Genomic DNA, 25470 nt, shown 5'->3' on the forward strand with positions numbered 1-25470 from the left:
ATCTCAAAAAAAAAAAAATTCTAGCACCTAGAGCAGTGTTTAAAGTATGTTCAATAGAGGCTCACTAATTGACATATTACTGTATTATTTGTGAAATGAAGAAATAAATAGCAAGGACACATCTTGAAATGGAAACACTATAGAAAATTATGTCCAAAGTAAATTTTCATATAATAAAGCTTCCATCTTCCAGGATACATAGGAATGAATTAATAGCAGCTGCTGATGCTGCTAAGTTGTGTCAGTCCTGTCCTACTCTGTGTGACCGCATAGACGGCAGCCCACCAGGCTCCTCTGTCCCTGGGATTCTCCAGACAAGAATACTGGAGTGGGTTGCCATTTCCTTCAATGCATAAAAGTGAAAAGTGAAAGTGAAGTCATTCAGTCGTGTCCGACTTTTCACGACCCCATGGACTGTAGCCGACCAGGCTCCTCCGTCCAGGGGATTTTCCAGGCATGAGTACCGGAGTGGGGTGCCATTGCCTTCTCCAATGAATTAATAAAAAGGATTCCAAAGAGAAGCTACAAAGAAATTATTTATGGGACTAGCAGTCTATATATGTAAAATTCCTAAAACTTCTGATATCTCAGAAAATAAATTTCATTCCAAGGACAAACTTGACACGTACTTGAGAGTGATAGGGAAAGTAAAAAATAGATTTCCACTTCTTCAACATGATTGTCCTCAGTTTTCAAACCAACGATTTAGCATGGTCAAAAATGATTAGTGTTTTTAACTATCAATTCTTAAATTTACAAACAATTTTTTTAATTTTCCTTTAGACTCCTTGGTTTAATGAAGTGGTTTTGGGTACTCTTAGTTTTCTTTTTTAAAATCCTAGTTTTGTCACTTAATAGCTGTGCTATTTTAGTCAAATAACCTCTCTGGGCCTCAGTTGCCTCTGTAAAATGGGAAAAATATTGACAGCTAATTGACAGAAAGTTTGTGCAGATTAAGCTAGTATGTATAAGTGCAAAGACAATCGCATAAAGGTCATAGAAGTGTTTGTTTTCATTTAGTTCATCGTTTATATCTCTCTCTGCTTGAGTAATAAGATTCTTGATATTCCATGATACCTCTAGGAACTCATGCATAAAGAAGCTTTATTAGATTTAGTGAGAAGGGAAGAAGAAAAGAAAAACAACAGTTTTTAGGATGCAGTAGAGGTGGCTGTGTTCCAAACAACTTTCTCTGGAATCCAGAGGTCAATTTGCTGAGGCAAGCTGCAGATGGATAGATAAACTGTGATTTCCGCATCTTTCTCCAAGTGGTAATTGTGAGCCTTACAGCCAAGGGCCTCTTTTAATGAGTAAAAGGGAATGAAAAGGTCACCATTTTTCTTACGTGGCAATCTTGGAGCATTGCTTTTTGAAAATGTCAGGACCCTAAACAAGTTGAAGAAACCTCTAGGATGCTGATCTTAAAATCAGGCAGTGATTTAAATGGAGCCTCCACCATCATTCAGGACACTGTTGCCATGACTAGCCTGGGGCCTCAGGGAACAGAGGCTAAGAGCTGCTGGGCAGTGCACAGCTGTCCTCCAGCCTCTGGGGAGGATACCGTTCTCCAGGGTTAGCACAAAGATGTGCCTGTTTCTCTAAAGAAGATATTTTAAAGAGGAAGAAAGTAGCTCAAACAGAAAAAAGAGAAAAATTGTACATCCTTTCCTAAAGTACTCTAAAGAAAAACAAGGAGTCCTTTGATTCTTGTATAACTATCTAAAAAAAAAGATAGAGGGAAAAATATATGTGTTGTTAGATAATTTGAAGTACAGATGCTTTGGGAAAATCATACTGATTTTTGTCTTTAATATTTTTACTTTTTCTCTACTATCCCCACTTTCCAATTCTTTTTATGTGTCCCTTTTTGTCTACTATTAATATACGGAAATGATACAACTGAAATCAACTTGGAAGATCACTCCCAGAGAAGTTTTCTTAACCTGAAATCTCAGTTTTTTAAAAAAAGTTCCTTCACCATACATCTTGGTCTAGCATATTTCTTTTTGATGTAAATATTTTGACTGGTTTATTTTCATTACTAGCCTTGATGACTTCTAAGTAAAATGAAGTACAAAATTTACAAGATATATTAGTCACTGTGCTAAGCAATATAGTAAATAAGGCTTGAATAAAATGGGGCCCCAAATATTTAGGAACACACAACCTCATAATTTTCTTGAAAGTCTCAAATAGTCTATAATAATAGCAAAACACAATGTAAACAAAGTCAGAGCTTCCAAACATAAAGAATGATCATAAGCTTTTTTTTTTCTACTATAGGAGGAAATAGGTGAATGAGAAAGAAACTGAGAAAAACAAAATGAAGAAAAAAGGTGGAGAACAAAGGGAACAAAGGTGGGAACAAAGAGAAAGGTTGATGTGGTGTGGGGATGTGTGCTGACTTTCCAAGATATTTCTACTTTAAAACAAACAAAAAAGAGCACCATCATCTTTAATTGAACTATCAAGAGAAGCACAATGACTCTGTTTTAAGTATCTATTTGCTAAATGCAAGGAAAATCATGCTTATAACACCTGCATTGTGTAGTAGCTATTCATTCGTTTAAGGTATTTAGGCAGTCATGTAATAAAGGCTGCATTTATTGTAGGGGAGATGCAGTGAGGAAACAAATGTTTTCTGAATGTATTTGATCTGAGATCTGCAGAATGACAGATGACTATCTGAATATTTCAATAGAAGACACAGTATGTACAAAGGTCCTGAGGTGGAAAAACCTTAGATGTTTTCAAGGATATAAATTTTTTTTTTTTTTAAACCAGCACATTTTAAAAAATCAGTAAAGGTCAAGTCTGGCAAGGGTCAGGTGATGTAGCTCCATGTAGACTTCTGAAAAGTTTGTCATCTAAGTGCACCAGAGGGTGTCTGGGAGGATATATTTCAATTTATCTTTTAAAAATACTAGCCTGTCATGTGGAGGATAAATGTATGCTTTGGGAGTGGGTGGATGGTGGCAGTGATGACATTTTGTAACCCATATCTTACAGATTTGTAAAGCAAAGTTCAGGAAAAAGAATAATTCAAGTCCAAGATTTCCTCATTGTAGAATCACATGGCATCAAGTATTAATATTAGTGCTCCACCCCTTTTCCCTAACTTTATGAGGGAGCAGGTGGCTGGATCTTCATCACTAAAATTTCAACAACAGCAACCATAAGAATAGCAAATAATTTTATTTGCTATTTCAGTAGACTTTAAGTTTTAAGTTCTTAAAATATTATAATTAAAGGAATCTTCCAACAATTGCTTCAGAAAAGTTAATACCCAAGAATGCACAGATAATAATAACTGGTCAAGCTTTGATTTCAACTTCTGTTCTTAGAATCCACATCTTACATTCTTAACCAAGATTAAGGAAGGGAGACCCCTATGTGATTTAATGTGTTGGTCTAAAGGCTTATTACAGGAAATGGTAAAAAAGAATAACAATTTGACAAAAAAAAAAAAAAAACACAACACACAACTGAACTCCTCCTTTAGAAATCTGCTTGTCTGCTTGATAGAACTATGTTTTTTTCCTACAGCCCTTTGCATGTTCATTTATTTGAATGAATATATATTATATATTATTTATATAGGCTATAAATAATTTATAAATCTACTGAACTAAGTTTTCACTTATTTATATAATATATGTTGTCCTTAAAGATATTCTATGTGGTATGCATGGCAATGGCTTCTTTGTCCACTTTACTTCTTAACAAAATAGTCTCATTGAGCTAGGTGACACATTCATGGACATAATCAAACACTTGCTCCTGAGTGGGGCTAGATCTAAAAACCCACCTGAAGTCACATCCATGAGTCATTCTTTATTTTAGCACCTGCACAGCATTACCATCACTTAAAATTATCTTGATTTTAATAGTTCCTTTTTCTGTTTTCTTCATTAAAATTAAAGGCCAATGAAATGCAAGACTAATTATTTTGTTCCTCAGCACCTCAAACTTGTCGGACACAAAGAAGGCTTAGAGTAAACATTTGTTGAATAAACAGTGCTTTAAAACATATAGTATGAAAAAAAAAAAAAAGGTAAAGACCTTCACTGGACTGAAACTCTTTAGAATCTTTAATGCTCATTCTATCACATTGTACCATCATCTCAGATCATGGTCATTTGAAATCCTATAAGGTCACTGCTAAATGAAATGGTACTTTGCATTTCAAAAGCAATTTCAGACAGATACATTTTTATTTCAAATTGACCACAGTTACACATCTTGGCAACAGAAGTTTTGTGTTTTTCTTTCCCTTTGTTTTTCTGAGTTGCATTTCACATGAGGGAGATGAGATCAGTCAACAAAGTCACTTGAGACTGATCAAAGCATAAAATATTGCATAAAACAACTCACATTTAACCTCTGCAAATGAATAAGTAAAGGGAAATTCATGAATTCTTAAAATATTGTCCCTTGATGCAGATATCAGCCTCTTTCTGGTTTCAGCATTAATTCACATGGGCATCTTTTCCATAGGCAGTTTTATTTTTCCTGAGCAACTGGTATTGCCATTGAATTTTGTGGAAAAAAAAAAGGACAAGTTTAAAATACCATGCTTTTTATGAATCCTATAACTAGGAGGAATATTTAGAAAATAAATTCTATTTTAGTTTTTCAAAAGTCAGCTTTTAAAATTCAATACCTTAAACATTTGTGTTAAGGCTGAAAACTGTTTCAGCTATCACAAGTTATGTTTGCCATCAGTTTATTTAGCACAAAAGTATGGAAGAAGAATAAAAAATAGTAATCATCTCCCATTTTTTAATATTGTTCTCCATTTTCTGTGGTTGAATTCTGTGACAGCTGCTCCAAAGGCAAGGGTGAAAATAGATTTAAGTACATCTTTGCTTGGGTATACACATGAGTGCCTCTCAAAGGACACATTGACTTCCAGTGCCAGTGATACATGTGGTTCACAAACAAAGACAGAGGACTACTAGCACATCCTAAACCCTGAGGAGCACTAGGTTGCAGTGCACAAAGCACAAGGCAGATTTAGAAAGATCGTATTTTTTTCCAATTTGCTTTCTTGCAAGTCACACTCTATGAAGAAAAGAAAATAGGACATTTGTTGTAGAAAGAGGGATAAGCAACCTGTGTAAAAGTTAATACAGGTATGTGGGGAATAAGTAATCACTTCTGTATTAAACTGCATTTATTTCTTTGAATGAAAACAAATCAAATACTAAAACATTTAAAGTCAAGTATATTCGTATTTGCAAAGGAGAATTTTTTCCATAGATAAAAAAGAGAGTCTTTGCCTAATATTACTTAGTGGATCAAATATTTTCTTCGCATATGGCAAGAATATATCTGGAACTGAAATTTTGTCTTTCTCAAGTATTAGCAAAGTTAGGAAAGGCCAGTCTCTCTTCTCTGCCATGGTTGAGTGTGTTGCACGCTGTGCCAGGAACTATGACTAGCATTTCCCATGCTATTGTTTTATTTACTTCTAAAAGGTAGATCTAGATGTTACTCTCAGTTTATAAGTGAAGAATCAGAGGCTTTGAGAGGTAAAAAAACTGTCAAGTTTGCACAGCTAGAGAGCGGTAGAGACAGAATTTGAACTGGAGTCCCAGGTTGTAGACAAATTGCCTCCTGTCAATGCCTGTGAGTCAAGCCTTCATCGTTTCCAATCTTGATTCATACCACAACCTACCACTAACCATCCTTCTAGAATTAACAAGTGCACACAGGATAATTCAATGCCTAATTTACGATCCTCCATGTCCTCAGAATGAATTTTCAGTTTCTCAGCCATGTAGGAGCCCGGTAGGCTACAGTCCATGGGGTCACATAGAGCTGGACACGACTGAAGCGACAGGTGCCCATGTGCATGAAAAGCTACAGGCAGCATTTCTAAATGGTCATGCATGCTAAGTCACTTCAGTCATGTCTGACTTTTTGAGACCCTATGGACTGTAGCCCTCCAAGCAACTCTGTCCATGGAGCTTTCTGGCAAGTGGAGTGGATTGCCATTTCCTTCTCTAGGGGTTCTTTCCAACCCAAGGATCAAATCCAAGTCTCTATGTCTACCTGGTTTGGAAGACAAGTTCTTTACCACTAGGGCTACCTGGTCACTAATTCCTAAACACCCTTCATTCAGGTATAACCACTCATCATTCTTCAGTAAACCACAGACACCCTTACTCCTTTGCCCCTGCCATTCATGCTCCACATAACATGCCTTTCAATCTATGTTTCTGATGGTAATCTGTTCATCCTGCCTATCTCTGCTTTACTACTTCCATTTCTAACCCCCACACAGAATGATTCGTTTTTTTATTGCCAATTCAAAGCAGGCTACCTCTACAGCTATTCTAAAAATAATGCATTGGATAATGAGCTCCAGGTAATGTGCATATCCATTGGCAGTGAAGTAAAGTTTTCAAGTATAGAAAGCCTTTTATTCTGATACTTCTTTCATTTTTCATACGGTTACCTAATAATTGACAAATAAACATGTATTGATTATATGAAATAAAAGTAGATTCTATTTGAGTATATGATTATAAAGAAAAATATTCATTTTTGGCACACTTTTCAAATTGTGTAGGTTAGCATTTTTCCTTATGTAGCAGTTATTCAATCATGGGGTTATGGGGTAAACAATTCATCTATCACATCAGAAAATACTTTCTAGTTGCCTCTTGAGCAATACATTATGTGGGATGGTCTGGACAAAAGATATAATTGAAAAACATAGGGAAAGGATGGAAATCAAGAAGAAATAATATTAAAAACAGTAGTTTAAAAATTACATAATTACATAAATGATTTCCATATTTAAGTTGTAAAATATAGTCAAGTGCATAATTACATATGACTTTCTTGATTAAACAAGGAAACTAAACAATTTGGATTGCTGAGCACTATGTTGATTAGGATACCCACAGATTCCCTTACTTTCTAAGCTTCTTATAATTATAAAGTTCTAAGAGCACCATAATATCTGTTGAGAGCCAGAAAGTATTATCTGGTTATAGATCTGTTCAAAGAGCATGCTTCAGTCTTCATTTTTGGCTGGGGATTCAGTCTCTTGGGGAAATGCAGCAAACTGCATGCCTAGCCCCAAATACTCATTTTCATTATCACCTTTTAAAACTGTGTGTATATTTTTATGTTCATACATAGGTCTGCTGTTTTTCTCTCTGTTTATTTTGTTGCTGCTTTTAAGTTAGGAATAGCCCTCTGGGGAAAATTCTTTTTTCAGCCTCATCCCTGGATTTTCTCTGCTATGATTTGGTGAACACATAATTTTTTATGGTCCACCATCATTGACAGGCTGGCCCCAAGGCACAGGGTTCTGTGTAGCACATCATGGTTTATTGATGAGCACTGGGACCTGAAGCCGAGTGGTGGAAACTGGCACACCAGTTACAGATCCTTGTTTAGAAACCAACTGGGCATTCAGTAATGAGACCGCGCGGTCTTGTTTGCAGAGCTCAGCTCAGACCAGAGATCCATCGAAGCGTGAGTTAGAAGGAAAACAAATTAAACAACCATATAGTTCAAGTAGTTTGTGCCATTGGCAGTTTAAACCTAGCATCATTTCCTATCACACCTATAAAATTATTTAAAGGAAAGTTTAACTAGGATAGTACGGAGTAAACTGGGTTCTTGGGAAAGAGTTATAAATGCATAATAAAAGGAATATGAGTATACTTTTAGCCAGAATTATTGATTTTAAAAAGTAGTGCTACTTCTTTGAAAAAGCCATATATATATATAGTAAAATTTAAAAAAAATGATGAATGAATAATCTGGGTAACCACAGATAAAGTAACTTTTGCTGCAATTCCTTTCAGAAACACTCCATGTTTATTTACTTTTTAAAGCCAATAAGAGCACATAAATACATTTTCTAAATTTCATGTGTGTTCCCATGTAACAATACATTTTGGATGATGTCTCAAGCAACACACATAAATTTACTTAGTTTATTTTCATAGTTTCCCATTATGAAAATAAACTATTCCTTGTTTCAGGTAATAGAAAATGCTAGAATGAATATATTTGTGCACAAATCATTTTGCAATTATGTGAATATATTTGTGGTGTCATTTCAAAAAAGTGACGGCTAAGTCAAAGAGTATTTGTCTTTCATGTCTGTACCAAGATTTATGAAAGCTTATTATTCCATACTCTTGAAAACACCACAGTTTTAGTTACATTTAGACTGAAAATCAGAATCCCATTGATATTTTAGTTTTGTTGCTTATGCATAAAACTGAGTGCTTTTCTGTCTTTTCCTATGATCTAGCTGAATATGTAGTTTGCAAAATGGTCTGTTGAATTTTTTTGTTATTCATTTATATATTAATAACAAAATATATCATATATTGTTACAATATTTACATACAATAGTCTGTAACATGTATATTTACTAGTCCCGGTACTATATGCTGCAGATATTTTTGTGCTTTGTCTTTTGTATTTTCCTTGGACTGTGAAGAAGGCTGAGCACCGAAGAACTGATGCTTTTGAACTGTGGTGCTGGAGAAGACTCTTGAGAGTCCCTTGGGCTGCAAGGAGATCCAACCAGTCCATTCTGAAGGAGATTAGCTCTGGGATTTCTTTGGAGGGAATGATGCTGAAGCTGAAACTCCAGTACTTTGGCCACCTGATGGGAAGAGTTGACTCATTGGAAAAGACTCTGATGCTGGGAGGGATTGGGGGCAGGAGGAGAAGGGGATGACAGAGGATGAGATGGCTGGATGGCATCACTGACTCGATGGACGTGAGTCTGAGTGAACTCTGGGAGTTGGTGATGGACAGGGAGGCCTGGCGTGCTGTGGTCGATGGGGTCGCAAAGAGTCAGACACGACTGAGCGACTGAACTGAACTGAACTGAACTGAATACTATCTTTATGAAGATATATTTATATTTATGTTGTAATGTTTTAGTAATTTAATACTTCTGGGTTTTCTGTCTTACTCAGAAATAGAATCCCTACACTAAATTATTAACCATTCTTTTATGTTTTTTTCTAGACAGTTCACTCTTTTCACTACTATTGTTTAAGTTTTGGTCCACTTGAAAATGTGTTTCGTAATAATGAGTGAGGTAAGGGTCATCTTTATTTTTTTCAAGATATTGAATTCCTTGCTGCCATACTATTTAATGTGTTCAGTTCAGTTGCTCAGTTGTGTCAGACTCTTTGTGACCCCAAGAATCGCAGCACACCAGGCCTCCTGTCCATCACCAACTCCCGGAGTTTGCTCAGACTCACGTCCATTGAGTCTGCGATGCCACCCAGCCATCTCATACTCTGTCGTCCCCTTCTCCTGCCCCTAGTCCCTCCCAGCATCAGGGTCTTTTCCAATGAGTCAACTCTTCGCGTGAGGTGGCCAAAGTACTGGAGTTTCAGCTTTAGCATCAGTCCTTCCAATGAACACCCAGAGCTGATCTCCTTCAGAATGGACTGGTTGGATCTCCTTGCAGTCCAAGGGACTTTCAAGAGTCTTCTCCAACACCACAGTTCAAAAGCATCAATTCTTCGGTGCTCACCTTCTTCACAGTCCAACTATTACATCTATACATGACCACAGGAAAAACTATAGCCTTGACTAGATGGTGTAATCCATCTTTTTTGCATGTTTCAATATTATCTCTCCACTTTATTACATCATTCCATTTATTCATAAATGAGCTCCATTCTATCTTATTCTGTGTTTCACATGTGATTCTACTGCCTACATTTACTTACAAATATTAATTTCTTCTGATATTCTCCCATGTGAGGCTGTTGTTTTCAGTTGAGAAGATTGTACTAGAAGTAGTCTTCATATTTAAAAAATTTTTCATCTGTCTCTGTATTCAAAAATAGTTTACAAATATAGATCATGCGCCATTCACTGCTTTGGAATGAAGATAAGACATCAATGCACAACTAGTTTACTATCAAATAAAATAAAATCTTGGTCTACTTCATGGAATTGTTGTCGGGACTGTATGTAGTAATGTGAATTTCATTTCCTAAGGATAAACTACCACTGGAATAGTTTCAGTTGTTCTTAGAATCTTTATAAGTTGTGTGACCTATCCAATCAATAGCTGTTTTATCTGAGAATTTTTGTCCAACCATTATTACCCAGGTCTAACTGTGCTCTAGAGGAGTTTAGGCATCAGGACCACTTTTGCCAGTTGTCTAAGATAATATATGTGTTCACTAGATATGTTGGTGTCATTAGAAATGTTTAAGTTCAGATCCAATATTTGAAACATGGCTACATTTGGTGACTGGAACTGAAAGGGTACAGCTGTATTAATATAAGTGGTCAGGTTTACTAACCAACTTTGTAACACTAATTGTCAAGGTGCAAACCAATTTTCCTTATATTTGACCTATGCCAGGCCCTTCAGTCAACACGAGAAGATGCCTCCCTACCTAACATTTGTGCTATTCATGCCTTCTAATCACTGTAACACTTCTCATGTTCCTGAGTTCAGTGATGGCTCTTGATTGGGTCTGGCGATCAGCTTTGCATTTCCTTACCACAGTGAGTGGTTCACAGATGGGTATGCCACCAGTCAAAGCCAATGAAGTGTGGTGAGGATTTTACTGAATTTTCTGGAAATTGCTTCCTATTGTACTTGAATCGGAGTGGATGCTAAGGCTAAGTGTACTCTGGCGACTTTATAGTGTCTGAGAAACAGAGATAGGGAGTAACCCCTTGAAGACATTTTCAGTCCAGGATCTAGCCATTTGTGATGTAAACTATTCCCTTTTTAGCTGAAATCAGTTTGAATGCATTCTTATTTACAGAATCCTATAAAGAATGTAAGATTGCTTAGCAAAATTGCAAGTCGTAGCATGATAATTAGTTACTCAAGTTTCACATTGACAATATTATTCCCTGTATTTTTTTGTTGCAAATTACAGAACATGTATATATAGGTTGTAGCATGAATATCAAATAAATATTAACATTTTTCCCAGTAAGGTCCCTTAATGAAGACACAATTTTTCAATGTCAATTTTAATTAAGTTATGTAAGGCTTTAGAATCTTCTTTAAAAATCTTGTTTTTAAAGAAAAGATTTCCATGTTTTCAAAGATTCTCACTGGAAGCCAATTGACTATTAGCTTATAATTTCTCATTAGTATATGCCAGTGTTTTTATATATAGCAGTCAGAAACTCAGTGTTAACAAAGGGCATATTGTAGATTCTATAAACATTTCACAAACATTGTCAGGAGCAGCTTGTAAGGGAACTGCTGACTAACTCTAATTGTGAATGTAAGTGAGATACAAACTCGTAAAATTTAAAGTTGACACTCCAGCATCTTGCTAATTTTCACATGATTTTATATTATGCAACTAGCTGTCCAGATAAACTATTGTGACTTTCAGAAACCTAATGGGATCACACAATGATCACAGTGTGGATCAGTGGGATGACTGGTGAGAAACATTAAAAGACTGCATAATACATACTTCTGACAAAGGGAAAATTAAGAGTATTTGATAACACCAAGCTTTCTAAACGCTTCATGCTTTTAAAGAAAAGCTGTTTACTGACTGTAAGTACCTCTCTCTCTCCTTCTCCCTCCCTCTATCTCTTTCCCTCTCTTGTTTCTCTCCATCTCACATACACACACGTGCATAAACACACACACACACACACACACACACTCCTTATAGGTAACATCTAATGTTACTCTAAGACATTTTTACTGTTTAAATCAGAGAAATTAAGTAAAAATATCCATTAAATATATTTCACTCATGAGATCATTTTTCAAAATCAGTAACTATGTATCATTCTGATAGATATGCTTTCATTTTAACCTCCTCATTAGAATGACAAAAAGTCAAATTCATTTTTGGTAATCAAATGGGAAAGTGGCATGAAACCATAATAAGGGAAAGCCAGCTGAGGAGCCTACTACAAGACAATACCATGTATAATTGGTCCTTAATTATGCAAATTTAACAAATGGCAGAAGGATGGTTGTGTTTCTTGACCAAGGCTTCCTGCCAAGTCAACAAGCTGGCATCAGTGTAGGAAGAAACTCCCTCTATAATCCTGACTGCAGCATTGCTTTCCACATTGCCAAAATATGTTTCTGTGTGACAAAGAAATTTGTTGATTTGCTAAGACAAGCTAAATTCATATTTTTGGTGTGAGTGGATATCCCCAGTTGCATCATTAACAAAGTTTTCTTAAACACAGACTTAATTTAAAAAAAGGCTTAAAGACCCCAGAAAAAAGCCCAAGTAATAATTAGCATATACATTTGTATGTAGGATAAGTTTGCTGCATAGTTCTTTGTGAAAATAATCTCTATACACATGGAGGCTCTTGTAAGAAAAAAGGTATTGAAAATGAAAATATGAATTATCTTTTAATATATTAGCTTAAAAAGACACACAGGGAATTAAGTATTGCTATGTTTCATTTTTGCACCATGATTTTGTACACATCTTAAAATATATTAAAACTTATTTACTATATTTAACAAATAAGGACTTTAAAATTCATTTATTCGTACGTTTGCATTGGGACTCTATAAGACAGAAATAGCCTTTAGAAACACTGCTCTCTTATTGGCCTCTGATAAACAATGGTCTGAAGTCTCCTTATGCTCTCAAACCTTCTCTTCTTAACTCAGCATCCACAGGCACCTGCTGCTCTGAGATAATGAAGAATATTCTGCAGGGTCTAAGACTCCCACAACTTCAGAATGGTAGATTTGGCCTTTGGTGAAACTCTCTGAACATACTTTCTAATACATCCAAGATAGAGGTGAAGAAAATAAATTACTTGAATAATTCCTTTCCTTTTCACAGATTTATTTTACTACAGGTGGTTTTTTTTTTTGTTCGTTTCTACTTAATTGAAGTACAGTTAATTTATAACATTAGTTTCCTTTCCTTTTCACAGATTTATTTTACTACAGGTGTTTTTTTTTTTTGTTAGTTTGTTTCTACTTAATTGAAGTACAGTTAATTTATGACATTAGTTTCAAGTGTACAGCACAGTAATTCAGTATTTTTACAGGTTGCACTCTTTCAAAAGTCATCACAATCTAATGGCTATCATCCCCCATGCTATACAATGTTTCCTCATTGCTTTTATGTTCTATCCATACTAGTTTGTATCTCTTAATCCCATACCCCGAGCCTGCCCCTCCCCCATTTCCTCCCCCTCTGGTAACCACTAGCTTGTTTTCTGTATCTGTGCATCTGTTTCACTCCCGTTTTGAATGAGGAAGAGAAGTGACATGTTTTAACATCTTGCCAGTAAAATTTACCTCTCAATATATTCTAGTTTGTAATAGCCACCAGAATCATTTCCTGCTTCTCAAGCAGCAAAATCTGAAAACCAGAGCTTTCATTCAGGTTTCGATTAGAATATATTTCAAAAGGTCAGGGAAAATTACTGAAGAGGTTGGAAGAAATAGCATATACAAAGCTGTCGTCAAGAATTAAAGAAGAGGAGAAAAGCACATGTGGTAGCAGTGATTGAGAGAAAGAGTGAAAGCTAAAGCAGGGTGGAATCAGTAGTAGGAAATGGGTGTGGAAGGATGCCCTTCACTGACATATTTACCTTCATTTTGCGTGTTCATAAAACATGTCTCAGCGGCAAAGAATCTGCCTGCAATGCAGGAGCCACAGGAGACACAGGTTCGATCCGTGGGTCAGGAGGATCCCCTGGAGAAGGGCATGGTAGTCCACTCCAGTATTCTTGGCTGGAGAACCCCATGGGCAGAGGAGTCTGGCAGGCTGCAGTCCATAGGGTCACAAAAGGTTGGACATGACTGAAGTGACTTAGCTTTCATGCACTTGAAATAGCTTCATCACAGGTGAAATGAAAGAAAAAACTTATACAGCATTTTTCTCTTTGGAAGGGTGATACTATGCATCATATGTCAATCAATTATCTATCCTATTTATCAATCCTAAATCCTGGGCTTCACAGAAATAGCATCGGAATTTTATAAAATTCTGTACTAACATACTTTATTCATTCACAATGGGATTAGCCGAGAATAGTCTTAGTATCTGTGAAACACTGTCTTACTGAAAAACCTATTCATATTTCATTTTATTTAAATATGACCAGATGTATATTCTTAGAAGCAAGCATGGTATTCTGGAAAATAAAGTGAAATAAAGAGAATGTTGGGGACTGCAAGCCATGCATATCTTGCATCACTGATAGAAAACTGAATATGACCTGAATTCCTAGAACAAATATATAAACAGCATGTTTAAATAGAAGATTTGTGTAAGTTATTTTGCTTCTTAAGACTCATACTTTGAGAGGTTTTCTTTCACTCAGTCTTAAAGGAAAGAATCCTACATAGAGGACTTCAGTACTCACTTGTGAGTGCAGTTCAGAGAGAGAAAAAAACGTCATCATAAGTCTCATTCTCCTGCATCCTCTGACTCTAAATCTTAAAGGAATACTGAAAGTACAATTTTCAGAGAGTCATGTTTTATGAATGGCATTAGCCTGGTAATGTCACGGCTGATTATATTGTAAATGTATATCAATCACTAAGGTCCAGCCTTACAATTCAAAAAATTGTTAGAAAATGGTATTGTATTGTTTCACAAGGAGTGAAAGAAGGTCAGTCATGTCTAACTCTTTTGTGATGCCATGGACCATATCCCACCAGGCTCCTCTGTCCATGCGGTTTTCCAGGCAAGAATACTAGAGCAGATTGCCATTCCCTTCTACAGGGGATCTTCCCAACCCAGGGATCAAACTCATGTGTCCTGCATTACAGGCAGATTTTTTACCACTGAGCCACCAGGGAAGCCTCTTATTGTTTCATAAGAGGAGATTATGATGAAATTCTTCAGTGGAACCATTTTATTATACCATATTTGGTATTTATAATGGTCTAAGGGAGTGGAAAATAAAACACAGAACAAGTGAGTCTTCAACATTACACAGTATAGACTGTTAAAGAAGCAGCTGCTAATAGAAATGAGATCCCAAACCTTTTGAGGATTTACCTGGTGGCGCAGAGGGTAAAGAATCTGCTTGTAACACAGGAGACCTGGGTTTGATTCCTGGGTTGGGAAGCTCCCTGGGCAAAGGGAATGACAACCCACCCCAGTATTCTGCCTGGAGAATTTCCTGGACAGAGGAGCCTGGTGGGCTATAGTCCATGGGGATCACAGAGTCAGACATGACTGAGCAACCAACACACACAAAATCCTTTAACAAATTCAGTAAAACTGTTTCTGTGTGGTCTCTAATACCAACATCAGGCAGCAAAAATTTGTAGTACTGATGTACTGATGTTTCAAAAGAACATAGCACAGTCTCTTCAGAAGTAAGTCCATCGGATGGGTGCATATTTGAAAGACATTTAGAGCAGAGGCTCATGGCATCTGACATCAGGTAACCAATCTCGTGATCACACGATAACAACACAAAGCCATATTGCCACCATCTCTATAACGTAATCAGAATACAAGTACTTTACCCCTCCTCCACCAGCACCATCTTCCTGGTCCACCGCATTATCACTTGTCTGCCTTACTGCAATAGCTTCGATTGTTTTCCCATTTACACTCTCGCTCCTTTACAGTACTCTTTCAAAACAACATCGTCAATGATTCAACTAATATAGGAGTTAGATCATGCTTCTGTTCTGTTCAGAACTATCCAACGGTTCCTCTTTTATTTCTGAATTAAATACAGAGCTCTCGTAGTGGCCTACAAGGGCATTCACAAGCTGGCCCCTTCCCTGGTCTCAGTCCCACCTCACTCCCCTTGTTCCTTCTGCGAATGCTTACTGGTCTTTTTAACTATTTCTCAAATGCCCTTCAAGTTCCTTCTGTTAGAACATTCCCCCTTAGAAAGCCATAAAGCTTATCTTCTTGAATCCCTCCTTTTTATTCTACTGTCACTAGGGAGATCTTCCCTCGTAGCTCAGTCGGTAAAGAATCTGCCTAAAAGGCAGGAGACCCAGGTTCGATTCCTGGGTCAGGAAGATCCTCTTGAGAAGGAAATGGCAACCCACTCCAGTATTCTTGCCTGGAGAATCCTATGGACAGAGGAGACTGGCAGGCTACATTCCATGGGGTCACAAGAGTCAGACACAACTTGGCAACTAAACTGCCCCTGCTGCCATCACAAGGGAGCTGTGGCTGCGTGGTGCCCTTGGACTGCAAGGAGTTCCAATCAGTACATCCTAAAGGAAATCAGTCCTGAATATTTATTGGAAGGACTGATGCAGAAGCTGAAACTCCAATACTTTGGTCACCTGATGTGAAATGACTCTTGTAAAGACCCTGATGCTGGGAGAGATGTAGGGTGGGAGGAGAAGGGGATGACAGAGGATGAGATGGTTGGATGGCATCCCCGACTTAATGTATATGAGTTTGAGTAAGCCCCGGGAGTTGGTGATGGACAGGGAGGCTTGGCATTCTGTAGTCCATGGGGTCGCAAAGAGTTGGACATGACTGAGTGACTGAACTGAACTGAATTACTTTCACATGTCTGATGCCACATTTAAAATTGCAACACACTCTGTTATACCCCTTCTCTTTTATCCTGATCATATTTTATTTCCATGATACATCAGGTTTACTTTGCTTTAAAATTTACCTTGCATATGTATTGTTTATTTTATATCACTCCCTCTTCATATTAATAGATTGTAAGCTTCATAAAAATAAGAATCTTGACTCATCTTTTAAATTATTGCTTCTCCAGAGCCTAGAGTAGTGGTTGGCATGTAAGAAGATGCTAAATAAATACTTACCATTCATGTAGCATCTTAATTATCATAACGATGAAATTCAGTTACTTTATACAGTTAGCATGTTTTGGCTAGAAGACGTTACTCTGCTCGATTGCTTGTCGCTTTCTGTACATTTAGCTACTAATTGTGGCAGTATCAAAATCAGTTGAGGCAACTCAACAGTATTTTCTTATGTGGAATTTTGCAAAATGTTTGACTTCTTTCTCAATTAGAATGGTTCATCCATTTGAGGTTACAGAGAATGTTATGAAGAACTTTGAATACACTCTCAGAGAATTTCTCATTTCTTTATCATGAAGGGATGGTCTACAGAACTTTTTGTAAAGGAACTAGGTAAAAAAAAAACTAGGAATCAGTGTCAAAACACCTTTACTGTTTTCAAATAATAAATAGGTAAATATTAGCTATATGTTATTAAAGGTGTAACACAAATTTCAAAGCCTGGAAAAGCATCAATCCCTCAGGATTAATCAGTTACAAAAATTCAGATGTTAGCCAAAGGAAACTGTCTGCTGAATCTGGATATTTACAATTGAGCAATGTACATCAAACCAGTTATACACATCATATAATTCACTGTGATAGTCATTATGATGTGTCATCTTGCTAGGCTACCATCCCATTATTCAATCAAACACAAATCTAAGGTTTGCTGTGAAGGTATTTTTGTAGATGCGATTAAAGTCCATAATCAGTGGATTTTAATTGATAGATCCTGAATGGATAACCTGAATGGGCCTGATTCAATCATTTGAAAGGCTTTAAAAACAGAGCTGGGTCTTCTTTCTGGACAGCAGCTTAGTTCACAGGAAGGCGCTCCATTTAACTTTTCTGCTGGCCTGTCTTACAGATTTCAGGCTTGCCACAATCAGGCAAACCAAAAGCTTGCAACAAATGCCTTAATGCATATTCCCTACTGATTCTGCTTCTTTGATTGCACCCTGACTGATACAGCTACTAACGCTTCAAGGTAATATAAGACTTGATGGAGCTAATAAGGACACAGCAAGCTGCCAATCCACTTCTATTAGAAATGAGCAAAAATTGGAGAATCTTTTCAAACTTGCCCTTGAATACATTTTTGTTGATTATTTATGATGGCATTGCAGAAACTGAATATTCATTACTCAAAAAGTACCTTCAATAGGAATTTTTATTCTCCTAGAATTATCTCCTACAGTCAGAAAACCCTCTTTTTTAAAAATAATTTTAAGCCTAGTAAATCATATATATATGATATATATTAATATTTAATTTATTTATATATAAAAATATTCATATATATATATATATAAATCGGGAGATAGAAAACTTCCATGCAATCTCCTACTAGGATATGTTACATGATGGAGGGCTGGTCATTAATGTTTGTGTTTGCATACACAATTTACTTGTGTTTTTTTCTGTTCAGGCTCTTTCTCAAATTTTCTAAGCATCCATTGTGCTTTTTTTAAAACTTTTTCTGTCTGCCCTTCAGGACAAAATAACCTAGTATTTTACTAGGTGCTCTTTGAATATTCTCGTTCTATTGTATCATATGTCTTATTCACAATGAACTCAACTTTCAGTAAACAAATTAGAAACTTACAGAAAAACTTACTTTTGGAGTCTATTCTTTTTGTTTCTCTATCCATCTCAAGTCCTGTGTGTATGTGTGGGTGTGCATGTATGTGTGGAAGTGTATACAAGTGTATGTACGTATGTGTGATAACATGTTATAGCAAACAGATATTATTTTTAAAAAGATAAAAGTGGAGACCTCAGGGGGGAAAAATGCATTCACTAATTCATCTTGAGTGACTAGATCAGTAGGGAATAAATATTTGTTGAGTAAATGAGTAGTTTATCATCTTACAGAAAAGCACAATACATCCAGGGACATCTTTGGCTTCTGAAGTAATTTCAGTGGCAGTCACATTGATAATGGGCACAATCTATGAATCTCCAGTGTTGAGAACAAAGATTATCCACATTCTGGTACTCAATCTCTGATCGTCTTCTAGTCATAATGCCTAACGGAGGCAGCCTGTGCCAGACCATGTCATTTCCTCCTAATCAGGGCCGTTAGTCACTCTGCCATGTCCAACTCTTTGCAACCCCAAGGACTGTAGCCCACTGGGCTCTTCTGTCCATGGGGTTCTCTAGGCAAGAATATTGGAGTGGGTGGTGCTTGTGGTGGTTTAGTTGCTAAGTCGTGTCCGACTCTTGCGACTGCATGGACTGTAGCCTGCCAGGCTGCTCTGTCCATGGGAATTCTCCAGGAAAGAATACTGGAGTGGGTTGCCATTTCCTTCTCCAGGGGATTTTCTTCACCCAGGGATCAAATACAGGTCTTCTGCAGTATAGGCAGATACTCTACTGTCTGAGCCATGGTCAAGGTATTGTTAATTTAATTGACTATTACACCGAATAATGGTGTCCTAAGTACTAGAACTGATAACACAACAGCATTCCCTAATCCATGCAGAGCATCTATACTCATGTTGGTAATTTTTTGAAGTTAAAAATTTTTTGTTCTGCTCTGTGTATTCTTAGCTACTTTTGGTTGCTCATGTCAATACAATTCCAGGAAGTACAAGGCAGAAATGTATTTTTTGGCAGGAGAAAAAAACAGAATTTAGCCCACTGTCTGCCCCATTAAACTGCTTTATATACATGCAAGCAGTGTATCTTTGTCAAGAAAGCAAGGCACTACTCCGCTCTCCTAAATTCCTAAGATTTATATCTTTACAACATCTGTTATGATTATTATCATTTTGAGGAAAACCATTTCACATCAACTGTGAAAGTCTACAATAGTCTTTGATACCACACTTTTCTTCTCATCTATCCTGACTAGTAACTTCCCTTCTCAGTTGCCTTTATCAATTATTTTTTAAAACCCCAAACCCCAAACCCCAAACTTTCATCAACTCACATCACCAGATCTTTCGAGGCCCCTTAATTTTCTACTAACACAATCTCAAAATTCTGCTCTAACACTCAAAGACCTTTTCAAAAACAGGGATTCCTAAATCAGAATGCCTGTGCTTGAATGTGTATTTCTCTGTTTATTAGCTGTATGGCTTAGTCAAGTTACTTAAATAAATTGTATCTTCTTCATCTGTAAAACAAAGATAGTAATGGTATACATTTCATGGAGTGGTTAAGAGGATTTAATGAATTAATGCATGAGAAGATTTAGAATGGTGGCTGTCAAATGGTGATTGCTGAATAAATTTTAGCTATCATCATCATCAGTATTACAGTAATTATTTATAACTTATACCATATGTTGGTTAAGTAGAACCTACAATTTGGGGGAATGTGTACTTTAATACAGATAGAGGCAATTTGCTCAGCTACAGACTTAGACAAACCAGACATAGGAACATCCCTCTAGCTTTGCGGGCACAACCGTACAAGCCTGTGTGTTACTTGGTTAACAGCACATCCAGAGAAAAGTCAACAGAGATAGCTTACGCCATCAGAGAAAACATTCAGTTTTAATCATTACCCTGCTAAAAGAAATACTTTGCTGCTGAGTCATGATCTTTTTGTCTCATATAATATAATAAATTCGGTTTTTTCTAAGCTGCTTCTAGTCTCAAAAGTCCTTAAAAGAGTTAAAAAGAGAGAGATGCGAATATCTTGAATCTAAAACTAAATTTAGCAGGAACTCAATTGCTTTCTGAAAACAGATTTCATCTCAAAACAGTAAAGTGCATACCTGTTTTATCTCTCTTTCATTAATCCTCAAAACCACTGCTCTGGTCAGTTCATATTACTATCACCCGAACTCTGAGTTTAATCTCTGCCACTGCTAGTTTTATTTCTTACTCTTCCTTTGTAGAAACCTCTTTTTGTAGTGTTTGGAGGTGGAGTTCAACTTCTGTGTCCAAAACTCTTCAGTATTTCTAGCCACTATCAAATTCTCTATTTATGACCACTTGTTTATTTATTTATTTATCCAGTATCGACTCAGTGCCCTCTATGTTTCAGACAGTCTGCTACAAGCAAAGGATATAGGAGTCGAAAGATAACAAAGGTTCCAGTTTGAGGGGAGCTTGCTATATGAAAAAAATGTATTGTCATCATTTATACAAATAAAAGACTATAGTTATGGAATGTGTGCTAGGAGAGTATTTAAGGATAGTGTTGTTTAAAGAAGCCTGGTTGTGGAACATTTAAAGCTGAGACTCGAAGAACAAAGATGAGACAGTTAAACAAAGCCCTAGGGATAAAGGGGGAAGCAGACACTTGGAGCACTGAAAACAATGATTTAGGGAGAGGCAATAAGTCTTAAAGATCACAATATGATGAGAATGGAGCTGTTGAAGAATTGAAAGATCACTGTAGCTGCAGCCTAGATTACCAGCAGGACAGCAATGTTATGAGTATTGAACTACTAATAGCCTGGGTCACCCAGAGTATTTAGGGCTTCCCCAATGATTCAGCAGGTAAAGAATCTGCCTGCAATGGGGAAGATGCAGGATACGCAGGTTTGATCCCTGGACAGGGAAGATCCCCTGGAGGAGCCCATGGCAAGTCACTCCAGTATTCTTGCCTGGAAAATCCCAAGGATAGAGGAGACTGGCGGGCTACTGTCCTCAGGGTCCCAAAGAGTCAGTCATGACTGAAGTGACTGAACACATACATACATACACCCACGCGCACACACACACACACACACACATATAAAAAGTACTTATGGGTGACAAGCATTTGGATTCTGGATAATGCTGTATAATAGTGATAAATATTCATGTCATTATTTTATTAGAATACATTTGTTTTATAGTTCTCCAGCCCATATAAAGATTCCATTCAAGACATAAGATTAGAAATGTAGAGATCTTGTTATTTATTTCTTTTGTTCGCTTCATATGCATATTGTAGCAATAGGTGCTTGTTAAGATTACTCTGTGGGATCCCATTTTAATCCTATTCAATCTTACTTTTTTTGTTTATAGAAATGGACACACACACATACATACATATGCATATACACACAAAGGTTTTACATATTCTATGAATAGAAAAGTTTTCAAATGAAACTCAATAGCAGTATAATTACTTGGACTACTGATTTTAATCAATGCAAAAGATAACCTTCTTCCAAGACTAAAGAATCTCAGTGATTAAGACCTGGAATAAAATCCTCCTGTGTAGGTATTATTTAATCACATCCCTTAGGGTAGATAAACTTAGTAAGTATAATAAAACCACATTAAAAATGATTCAGATCTGGCTTTTCCATTTTAGGAACAGATCGAATGTTAGGAAGGAGTGGTGAGAAATAAACAAGCTAAGTGCATTTTGTTACCTTAATTTAAATTCACAAATTTTAAAAGTCTTTATGAAAGCGATAATTAGCAAAGGGAGTGTCCTAGATTTATTGAGTGTAAAAAGATTAGGATAGAGTCTAAAAACCTCTCCATTTTTAGTTTAGGGGGAAATTATATAAATATTTGAACATTGATACTCTTCATAATTTTAACTTATAAAAATGTAAATAACAGCTTTTAAAACTCTAAAATGTAAATGTTTGATGAAAAAGGGAGTGCTTTACTAACAAAGAAAACAATATGTGCAAGTATTATCTGCATATCCTCTAGTACAGCTCTTTCATAATATATTCTCACTAGATTAGAGTTCAGGGCCATTGTGCCAATCAAGAGTAAGGAGGCAAATGAACACTTCAAGCTTTCATCGTACAGCCTCATTTACTTACTAATTACTGATGAGATCATTACAGGCCTCCATCAGTTAACACAGCACTCATTTCTAAGACATGAATGCTGTCAGAGGCCATGGTGTGCTCTCTAGGTTGCTATTTATCAGAAAATTTAAATGTGTTTCCAGTTCAGCTAGCAATCAAAGGTTACAATTCTATACTTAAAATAACCTAAGTAAAGCAAACATATCAGCATCAATCAATACAAACTACTAACATGGCCCATTATCTAGGTATCTAAGAAGTCTATGTTTAAAAATTGCTCATTTTAACTTGGAAAAGACCTGAAACGTGCAGATAGCTTTGTCCCTAAACTGAAAATTACTATATTCTCTGTACAGCAACTTAAGTTTAATTCCCTTTCTATCTCAAAACTAAAGTAATGAGAAATTTGGTCAGTTTTGCTACGGATCTATCTTAGAGGAGAAACGTTGCTCCACATGGAATTTTGGACATAGTTCTCATCATTACGTGTGAATTTAACAAGTTGTCTTTTCTCTCTCAGGAATTTAAATGCATATTAAAAAAGCCTTTCAGTAAATAGTCAAAGAAGGCTAAGGAAGAAATAAGTTAGGAAATATTTACTTTTCATCGATTTTATTTTCATGCTTTTCACTTGCATCTGTTGAAATAAGTTATTGTTTATACTTGTGGTCATTACTTTTTAACAGAGTAATTTGTTTTATATACAATGCTCCTTCATTTAGAGAGATTTTATGTCATTCATATCATGTAGTTGTATGCTGGATCCAGATGTATTTATTCATAAGAGCTGGTGGATACATTTTTCAGGGATTTTATGAGCCAGTTAACAAAATCCATTATTTAACAAACTATTATTAAAATTAAGTTATATAAATCAATAATTAAATATGCTAAAAAACTAAGCTGATAGATACTAAAAGCTTACTAGTTTTTAAAATCATTTCCTAGTTATTTCACTACAGTTTTACTATTATCAGGCCCATAATGTTGTTTAAATGTATTTATGTGATGGAAGAAATACTGCATAACAGTGTGCTACTGAGCACCACTTCTCAACTTTTCTTTAGGTGATGTCACATTATTGGCTCAAAATATATGGTGCAAGTATACATGCCATGGAAATCGGAAAAAAGATATATATCACTACATATCAGGGCTTAACTTACTGTTTTGTTGGCTATCCAGACTTAGGAAAATCATGACAAAAATGTTAATAATGAAACTTAAAAATGTATCATGTCAGGAGTCATTACATTGTGAATAACACATACACAAAAGATAAATATTATTCCGTTATTCAAAAATTACTAATCATTTTAGCAAATAAATCATTCATATTATTGATTGAGCAACTTTCACTTTCATCACTGCTTATATGAATATATACAAAAAAACAAGGCAATATATAAAAGTATGTGCTAAAGCAAAACGAAAGAAGCAGCAAAAAAAAAGGAGCCAGAAGGGAGACTGGTAACAACAGTAAGAACAATCACAATAACAAGAACAATCACATGGGTTACTAAAGATTACTAAGATTCTACGTGTATGTATTAGTTGCTCAGTTGTATCTGACTCTGCGATCCCATGGACTTTGGCCTGCCAGGCTCCTCTGTCCATGGGCTTCTCCAGGCAAGAATGCTGGAGTGAGTTCCATGTCCTTCTCCAGGAGGATCTTCCCAATCCAGGGATCTAACCCACATCTCTAATGTCTCCTGCATTGGCAGGTGGCTTATTTACCATTAGCACCACCCGGGAAGCCCACCAAAATGTCCTAGTATTCTGCATTTAATGATCGCAGGAGACAGTACCCATGGAAAAGTCTTCTCCCTAGATCTACCCTGTAGGGAATGGCCAAGTTTAATCAAAGAGAATTGATTTCTAAGTTTCCTGAAGGGTTATCTCACAGACTGTCTTCATTTTTGTTAGTTTGGAGCATTCCCAGACTTGACATATAGTTGTCCTGCGGGAAAGTGCAAAACTGCATTGCTCCCAGTTATAAACGTGTATGCCATTATTTTCACCTTTTAAATTTTATATCTTTCTAGCTATTCCATATATATATATCAACCCTGTGAATCGTGTGACTGATTATCCTGATACACCATTTTGAGGCTATGTCACACACAAAAGGCATTTTCTCCTACTTATGACATTTACTCAGTATTTCAGTGTGAAATACTCTCCTAGCCTTTTCTAGAATCAAAGAATTTCTGTTTGCTGTTCAAGACCCAGGCCTACAATATTAACTCCTGCTCCTCCCAAGAAGAGTTAGCAGCTTTTCTTCTCTGCTCCCAAAGCATATTTTTTGAGTCTCTATTTTTTTTTCAGGTTGGCATGATTTCTTTAATATAAATTTATTTATTTTAATTGGAGGCTAATTACTTTACAATATTGTATTGGTTTTGCCATACATCAGCATGAATCTGCCACAGGTATACATGTGTTCCCTATCCTCAACCCCGTCCCACCTCGCTCCCCATACCATCCCTCTGAGTATCTATTTTGAAGGATTTTGTTAAACTCAGTAATTCAGCTGTATTCACATTCACCTCTGAAACTGAAGGCTCTTTGAGGTGAAGTTTGTGAACACTGAGTGGAAGTGCTTATATAGATCAGGTACTCATAAACCGATGACAATTGCCCATCGATGTGCAATGATGCGTGAGGCTGATCGCTACCTTTATAATCATTATTAGACTTCTATTTCATACCATAATGGCATAGACAAGTAGCAACACTTGGGCTCATGTTCCTCAAAATGATAACAATTAGTGAATACACTTGCTAATAACCAGATTTCAAGAAAGCTTACCTCCCAATAGGACCAAACTGATTTTTGTATAGAGTTTTTAAACTGCTGGCTTTTAAAGGCTATAGTATATTATCAAGTGAAAACTACATCTTAATAGTCAGATGATTAAAACCAGGGAAGAAAGGGACTAATTTTCATGCATTAAAAAATAAATAAATAAAAAAGTGCCATTTAGGTTTTTTCATTTAATTTTGTAGGGTT

Source organism: Capricornis sumatraensis, chromosome 1 (genome assembly GCF_032405125.1).
Source record: "Capricornis sumatraensis isolate serow.1 chromosome 1, serow.2, whole genome shotgun sequence".
Lineage (NCBI taxonomy): Eukaryota > Metazoa > Chordata > Mammalia > Artiodactyla > Bovidae > Capricornis > Capricornis sumatraensis.